This window comes from Vanessa atalanta, chromosome 17, assembly GCF_905147765.1.
Source record: "Vanessa atalanta chromosome 17, ilVanAtal1.2, whole genome shotgun sequence".
Classification (NCBI taxonomy): Eukaryota; Metazoa; Arthropoda; class Insecta; order Lepidoptera; family Nymphalidae; genus Vanessa; species Vanessa atalanta.
The window spans coordinates 9623162-9632201 of record NC_061887.1 but is presented as its reverse complement, the minus strand read 5'-3'; the positions used below and the strand labels follow the sequence as shown (position 1 = coordinate 9632201).

The 9040-nt window shown below is 32.1% G+C and overlaps 1 non-coding gene across 1 annotated transcript; it reads right to left on the bottom strand.

The window, feature by feature from the left end:
* Nucleotides 1-7747: 7747 nt before the first annotated feature.
* Trnac-gca lies at nucleotides 7748-7819 on the bottom strand. Its single transcript has one exon. It is a non-coding gene; the product is annotated as a tRNA-Cys (tRNA).
* Nucleotides 7820-9040: the final 1221 nt, after the last annotated feature.

The window sequence follows — 9040 nt, the reverse complement described above, 5'->3', positions numbered from 1 at the left end:
ACAGTGGGCATGCGCGGTGCAACTAGCAATAATCGTTTACACAGCTCTGTAACAATTTATTTTAATAACAGAATCGAGTTTTAATCATTATTTAGTTTGAGTCCAACTCAAAACTCAACAAAATGCTTAGCTCCAGCCAAAACAGCAAAAACTTTGGCGGTATAAAGTGTAGGCGGTTTGCACAAAGACGTACCACTAATTTTGTATCAGTATTGTCTAATTATTCCGGTTCCCCTTACGTGATTCATCGAGGAACACTCGACATGTTTCAGGAAGACGGATCCTCATCATCTCAGCTCTAAAACTGCCTAAATTTCACTTAAAAATGTAATTCATCTGTTACTAGTCACGTGATATATTTTCATTCTATTATCAAGAGATATTTTTATAGAAATAATAATTTTTGAAATAAACTTTTTCGTCATCAATTTTATATTTTTTAACACGTTAAAATTCCACCTATGCCTTTTCATATCGTAACGTTTTCGACCCTTCGCCTATTGATAGTGGGATAATCCATTAAAAAAAAAAACTAAACCATATCAAGTTATTTCCCTTGAGATTTAGATTGCAATCTTAAAGCGTAGCGCATGTGTGTGTGAGAATTGTGGACGAAAAATAAATAATAATTTCGACTGTTTGTTTTCATTTATATTCGTAAGTTCGCAACGGTGTGATAGGTTCTTTTGCGGTCCATATGCATTTACATCACTGTCCACGAAACGTGCCTCCTTATGCGTCGTTAATCTTGTTTATTATACTATTTATTATCTGTGAACGGCTCCCGGACGCGACTCCAAGACGAGAAATTTAAAATTAAACTGTTGTTGTTTTGGAATATGTCGGGTTACTATAAATATTTCGTTACAAATTTTACAGTATTCCATAATGCTATATACAAGAATGCCTGAGGCATTTAATTTAATTGATATTTTTATTTTACATAGAAATATTAGCCGAAAGTAATGGTCTCAAACCCAGACGAATACTGATATTTACATACTTTTAACGTGATTTTATTTCAGCTCGGTGGTGATGTAGCGTTGAGAGGGATACGAGTTGCATGTATTAGTAGATTTTCTTGGATAAAATATATACTATTTGATTTAAGATCAGCCTGGACTCGATTTTAGAACAATTTCAAATAAAAGTGGAGGTTACCTACTATGTTTATTGTTGCAAAGAAAATTTGTTCTTTATATCTCCCAACCCAAAGAGGGTTTTAATAACCCAAGACAGGCTTGGAAGCTTATTCCACCACGCTGCTCCAATGCGGGTCGGTGAATACACATGTGGCAGAATTTAATTGAAATTAGCTGCTAAGCACGAGATGTATTACAAACACAAATTGAGCACAGGAAAAATCAGTGGTGCTGCTTGAACCCTTGCTTATCAGTTTAAGATGCTCGCTTTCTATCCACTGGGCCATCTTGTTGTGTTATAATTTTCTTAATCTTATATTTTTACAAACTATTATCGCTGTTCTTTTTTTGTTACGTTACGCAATTGTTTTAAAGCATTTGTATCTGTTTTATCTTCATCCATAATATATTCTATTTTATCTAATTTAATTGAGACAAACGAATACGGACGTCAAAAATCCAATTTTTCGTACGAAATTCGCTTCCGTTTGTAGGCAAGGCTCAATTTTCGATTAAGGACGAATGTTAATTGAGTAATCGTAGTCTGATACAAGTGAACAGTAAAGGGGACAGAGTAATTGAAATTTGATTGTCATTTTGAGTTTTATCACAATTTTTATTAGTTTTTTGATATCGAACATCTTCTCACTTTCCTGCAATCTGTCGGAGTGATTTCGGGAATAGGGACGGAAATGTGTAATTGGAAGCCTGGGAAGCGCGCGTTTTTTGATTCGACCAATGAATGCGCGCGGTTCTAGAGTTTTTATTTAAATATTTAAGTGCCTTGGGGCTTACTGTCTAGATAATATAACATTTTTGGACACTGTTTTTTTGTACACCGACAATAACAAAGACAAATTAAGGAGACAAATAAAGAGGATTACTTTCGAAAAATTGTTATCCAGAATAGAGATGACCAGAGGACAAAGTGGCCAAATACCATCTAGACCTTTTGAGGAATTTAGAATCCCACAAAGAATAGTGACACCAAGGAATTCTACTATACAGAGGCAAAGTCCGAGTTAATGAAGAAGACATCATTGTAGAGTTCAAGATCGATTCATAAATTTAAAATGCTGAATGGCGAAAAAAATCAAGCTTATAAAAAAATTAGCACTCAAATAATAAATATGATTTAACGACAGCACGGACAGCACGTCATTGGAGAAGTTGAAATAACATAAAAAAGACTCAATTTTTATGCAAGTTTAAAAATCGGTATAATTTCAAGGAAATTTTATGATTTACATAATTATAAAGTATTTTTTTCTTTATTCGTTACGCTCTTTTGTGTGTGTGTAATGTTTACAACTGACTACACTGTGTAACAAGTACAACTGTTAAAATTTTCGATGAAGTCCCTCGCAAAGAAGTATGATATAGTTAAATGGATTATATTATGTAGAAAGGCTTAATCGTCCTCATACAAATATGTAATTGAAACCTGAACCCCTTCCCAATCATTATTTTTTATATCACACGACAGCGATACAATGTACGTCAAAACTTCTACCAAACTAACCAAGGGTCACGTAAATTGGTTTTTCTGTCAATATATTTTCACTTGTCTCAAAGTTAGCAGTGTAACACAGCCTATAAAAGTACGTAAATCCTCGCGCCTGATCAGTCGCCAGTCGTGTCGGATTACCGTTCCATCAGACTGGAATAAAGAAATAGTGAGCACACAGACATTTGAATATCTACGCTGTGGTCTAGTCTTTGAAATTAACCAGCGTTATATAATTATATTGTACATATACGCGATTTAGTCTAGCAAATAATAATAAAAGTAAATAATGTACAAACATAAAATTTGTAGCTTCTTCTCGGCCCATTTAATCCAAGCCTTTGAGAGCATTTTACATTTTCAAAACTTCACTGTTTTTTGATAGCTCGAATAACAACGCTTTCGAAACTACAACATTTAGAGCGCGATTTATTCACAGTTTATTGTTAATGTGTTATTAGGTTTTTGCTTTGTTTTATGAAACAAAACAATGTGTGTTTATTTAAATGAAATTTCGGTATTTATTTTTATTAAGTACTTTTTATAACATGTGTGTAATCGTAATACTGTTACTTTTTTTTCAAGTATAAACTATATCATACACCGTTATAATAAGATAAAGTTATAGATTGTAAAGACCTCCTTGCTTAATCCGTCACACTGCTCCAATGATTAGTAAAGGAGGCATATTTTCATCTGACAAATACAATGCAACAATATACATAAATATATATATATATTACGATACTCTATAGTATTATATATCACTCTTATAATGACGACCTAAAATTTTTTCAGGCACTAATTTAACTCTTTAGACTCCGCGTCAATACTCTTTTTTTTTATCCAATAGTTTTTTTTTGGCCCTGGAATTTGAACACAAGACGTCTTTATCAGACAGACATATACGCTAGCCACTAGACTAACGAGGCGATTAATAATATTAATTATATCAGCTCAATAATTTAATTAATTACATGTAATGGTCCGAATATAATATCTTTCAGTAAATAAGGTAAGCGTTGAATTCAATAAATGTAATACTGTTCGTAAAATATATCGTTACAGTGAGATAATTATATCTATAAAACCATTAGCAGTTTATTTAACATCCTAAGTATTTTAAATACAAGATTATTATTCCTATTTATTGTGAATTCAGTTTAATGACTACCTTGATTAAATTCTTGGTGGCAGGGCTTTGTGCAAGCTCGTCTAAGCAGTTACTCATCAGATATTCTACCGCCAAACAGCAATAGTTAGTATTGTTGTGTTCCGGTTTGAAGGTTGAGTGAGCCAGTGTCACAACTATAGGCACAAGGGACATAACATCGTAGCTCCCAAGGTTGGTGGCGCATTGGTGTAATATAAGAAATGGTTATTATGTCTTAAAGCGGCCATCAAGTGGCCCATAAGCCTGTCTGCCTACCTTATTATATAAAAAAAAACCTATAATTATTATTATAACGTACCATAGTAATATAACATGAATTTAAACATACCAAATATAAAAACATATTTTTATTTATAATAATCTAACTATTCCTTGGTAGTAGGGTTTTGTGTGTACTGAATTGGGACCGACATCAAAAATAAGTGCAAAGTTTGAGTGTGCAAGAACTGTAAAATTATTAGACTACTAGCTTCCACTGGCATCTTAGGGGGAGGGGGAAGTATATTAAGGTAACCTATGTGGTAAGTCAAGGTATAAGCTATCTCTATTCCAAATTTCATTAAAATACATCAAAGCGTTATTGTATGATTGGGCAACAAACTTCCACACATACAAACTTTATATTTATCTTATAAGTACGATAAACTTGAAAGAATATGCTACAAACATTTTATACTGTGTTTGATTTTTATTCAGCTGTTGAATACAATTTATAAATTAGTAATATAATAATATTATCAAATATAATTAGAAGCATATTTTTCAATTTAACGTAACGTATCGTTATGTTGAACAAAACTTACATACTATAAAAAATAAGTCTAAGAATTCCAAATTCGAAATTAATTTCCACACTATTAGTTTCGTACTAACGTTTTCTATGAAGTACACAAGTGTGTAATTTAGCTTTACGTATGACCGTTAATCGATGTCCATTGTGCCCGGCCTCTAGAGCCCCGTGGCTCGGCGAATGACAGGTTAATAACACTAAATCAAGAATGCTATGCTCATTCGAGGGTTAATAATCGTATATGAAAGTTTATTCGAATAATTGGTTATTTTATTTATTTATTCGAATAAAATGGGACTATCGTTGTCGAATATTGTTTTTATATTAATAAAGATGAAGTGATTTGAAAATGATGTTAAATTAGAAAGTGGTATTATTTTCAGTCGACTTGTTTAAGGAATGAGATTTTCAATTTGGTCTTATGTCGTTGACAATTATTGTGAACTGATTTTGATGTTTTTATTTAAGACGTTAGTTTAAGTAAAAACTGAAATAATTTTGTCATTATATTGTACCTATAAAGTTATATTCAATGTTAATTATTATTTGTCATATTTGTTTTTAAGTTCGTATTATTTTTATATTTTAATAACACTTTTAGGAATATATTATTAGCAGGCAAACTTTATTTATTACATATTTCAATCAAAACATGAAAACATTAAGTTCGAATAAAAAGTTACATAATTATGTCATAAAATTTGAAAATCGAACGCAATATTAAAGTTACACTTGAACAGAAAAATCAAATACAACAATAAAGATTTATTCCTAAAATAAAAAGGGAATTTGTCAGTCAATAGTACAGATTGCCAAAATCTCCGCGGTCAATCGTAAAGTTGGCAGAGCAGAAGCAAAACGTTCAATCAGAAGATGGTCCACGTTCAATTGGCTAGTATTCAAAATGAATATTGCGATTTACATATTTTACGTATCAATATTTTATGGTACTTGAAAATTGCTAAAGTTACTGTTACGACTCGGCGTCTTTATTGGTATATATTTATTTATCGAAAGTGGTTTCGTATCGAGACTGTCGAGACACGCAACTTGGTAGGGATTTCTTGGAAGTCCGCTTGGGTAGATACCACCCACTCATCATATATTTTACCACCAGACAGCAATGCTTAGTATTATTTTGTTCTGGTTTGAAGGGTGATCGAGCCAGTGAAACTAGAGGCTCAGGGGACATAACATCTTAGCTCCCATGGTTGGTGCCACACTGGTGTGTTGTAAGAAATCTTTATAAGTTATGGTCTATAAGAAAAACTTACTTTTTAGTATATTAATCTACATACAAACCAATAATAATGTCTGCCTTTTATTGCGATCAGATGTTTTTAGCATTTGAAACTCAATTTCAAGACTTGTTTAGTGGTAGACATAAAAAATTCCCTTTTGATTAACTGTAGACGTAATTATGTCAGATGTCAAGATTTCTCGGCTGCTACTGGAGCTTATAAATATTAAGAAGGCTTCTGGTGAAGTTTATTAATGACTGCCTTTTATCTTACATCGAACTTATAATGCTTAGCGTGTTTGTGTTTTTCCTTTGTACCATAAATGTTTGTGGAAGGTTTGCAATTAAGGCTAAATAAATTACTTATTAATAGATAATATGTAATATGAATATGCTCCCCAAAGGAAGAGGAGGCATTAGCCCAGCAGTGGGAAATTTACAGGCTGTTAATGTAAATGTACTGTAAAATAAAAGATGTAAGAGTAATCTAAAGTTAGTTTGGATTAAACCGGCAACATTGATACGCTGCACACCTGGTAGACAGCTGAGGGTCATTAGGGTTAAGGTCATTTATTTTATTTGTGTTCTTCAAGTTCAAAAGTCATATCATGTTCATTCTACGTTAGGTTTGATTCATGTCAATATTTGTCTAAAATTCTAGGAATTTCTATTTATCTCTGAGTTGTAAATAGATATTCTGCCAAGCGAAAATGATTTGTATTTCCCTGTATTTCAGTGAAAAATGGATAAAATCGATTTAATAGTAACGACCAATTAGCTCTTAAAATTAGCATCATCATTCAGCGAGTCATTATTGATCCATTTATTTGGCTCAGTGCCGTGTTGCAGATCCTGGGATAATTCTAATTTTAGAAGAAAGTTTCTTGATAATGTTTAGCTTAACCGAGCATGGAATTAATTAATAAATACAAATGACGTACCTTAAATTTCTACTAGGCTGGAATTGAACCGGAAAATTTCGATTAAAAATCACGTGCTCTCTTTTGGACCTACTTGGCACTGGATGTTCGTACAATGTAAAATTTTACGTCTTAAATTTTATCAGCGCTGCACATTCATAGCAGTGAGAATATATTTTTCTTCGAATCACCCCATTTATCCAGACAGAACGTATGGCCAATTGCAAGTTCTAACGCCTTTCTTCGTCAAATATATTGGGTTCTACAATGGGTAACAGATCTTCAGCGGTCTTGGAAGCTTGCTCTTTTCCTTGAACAAGATGTTAGGAAATAAGTTTTAGTGTCAATATTTGTCAAGATTTATATCAATTACGTTCGTCGTGCCTTATAGCAATTAATACTTTTTGTGTTACTTTTTAGACATCATAATTAAAAAATTGAAATTCCCTTATAAAATACATACGATACACGTACTTTTTGATAGTCAATGTAAAAATTACCATAATTATTATTGTACGATCTTACCAAATAATTTCCAATACTACCAATTAAATTAGGTAGCGAAAGATTGGAGATATGGATTGAAATAAGTGAACAAAGATAGGTTGGACGAATTTTTATTATTTTTTTGAAATATTATAGAGACAAATATATGATACTAATAACGAGAACGTTTCTATTTTGATACAAAATTTACACGGCTTCTACATGTTTCATTAGCCCAATCAATAGAATAAAAAATCATTTGTCCTACAAAATATGGAGTAGAAATAATATTTGAAATCTAATCATATTAGTTTTTGGATTTTTTAATAATATCAAAGAGATATCTGTCGAGTACAAATTACATTTTTAATTTAAAAAAAATACACAATTAAAAAGAAAGTATCGATTTAAATAATTAGTAAACGAAATTATAACTATACTAAAAAAAATTTACATAAAAAATATATGAATTTAAAAAAACAAAAACAAGGGGACACCCGGATTTGAACCGGAGACCTATCGATCTGCAGTCGATTGCTCTACCACTGAGCTATATCCCCTGTGACTAAACCTTCGAAAATGAGGTTTAGGTTATTGTCGCAGGCTTTTATATTTGTTGGGCATTATAAAAATAAGGAATATTAACGATAGTTTTATATGCTACGGCTTTATTTAATACTTTTGAGGATTTGTATTATTTATTTGAACTTGTATATCATATTTATACAAAACTAGTATGGTTTCTTGTAGGAATTTAGGATATTTGTAGGTTACTAGGAAGTAGCTTAGTAGGAATTTGGTTTAATTAAGTTTCTTAAAGCCGCTTAGATATACTCTTAATTGCATAGTTTTGGCAAAAAATGAGTGATAAGGATAATAATAGCTCCTCTATAGTATAATTTCAGTTTTCGATTAAATATTCCATCTGATACACAGTTACTTTTATTTTTTTAGACTGGATTTGTTACTAACTCCGTACAACGTAAATCTGTTTACAATTATTAATCCACATAAGCTGTATGGGTTTTTGTTTACAATCAATATAGTAATTTATTTTGTCTGTCGCAATGGTTAAGTGACATAAGATTTCAGACTCCGAGGTCCTTGGACACAACATCGGTCGGGTCTGGAAAAGTCGAAGAGTTTTTGCTACAAATTCTCAATACTAGCTCAGTTTGGAAGAAAGAAAGGTTCGTTCAGATTGCCATGCCATATGTTATAGAACTGGTTGACGGCAGCGTCAAACCACAACCCGAGATGTATTGTAAATAGTGTTTTTTTTTTCAATTATATGTCAAGTTAATTTACAAACGACGCCAATATATATCGGCAGTGGTGACCACTTACCGTCAGGTGACAGGTAGCCCATTTGACAACTATGCTATAAAAAAAAACAAGACAAAGCCTTGTCTAATTAATCACTCCTTCCCTAAGCAAACGAGGCGTGAAGAGGCGTCTTGCGGGCCGTCATGGCGATAATGGCTAGTACAGTTCATTCTTCCCGACTGTACTGGCTGTCTTCGCGTTTGGACTCCACTACCACTTACTGGTGGAGTGAAGTCATGTAACTAAAAAAGGCGTATGTATGTCATTATTGTATATTCCGTTATTAATTTATAAAGATGTTCGCTGATCGCTGAGTCAAACATAATATTGCTCAGGCCTTATTCAGACATTTTTGTTATTCATTATATTTTCTCATTATACATATAAGTCAATATATATTCTATTTGTTTCTCAAGTTAGATTATTTTTTTAACTTTGTATGACGTTTTGCTGAC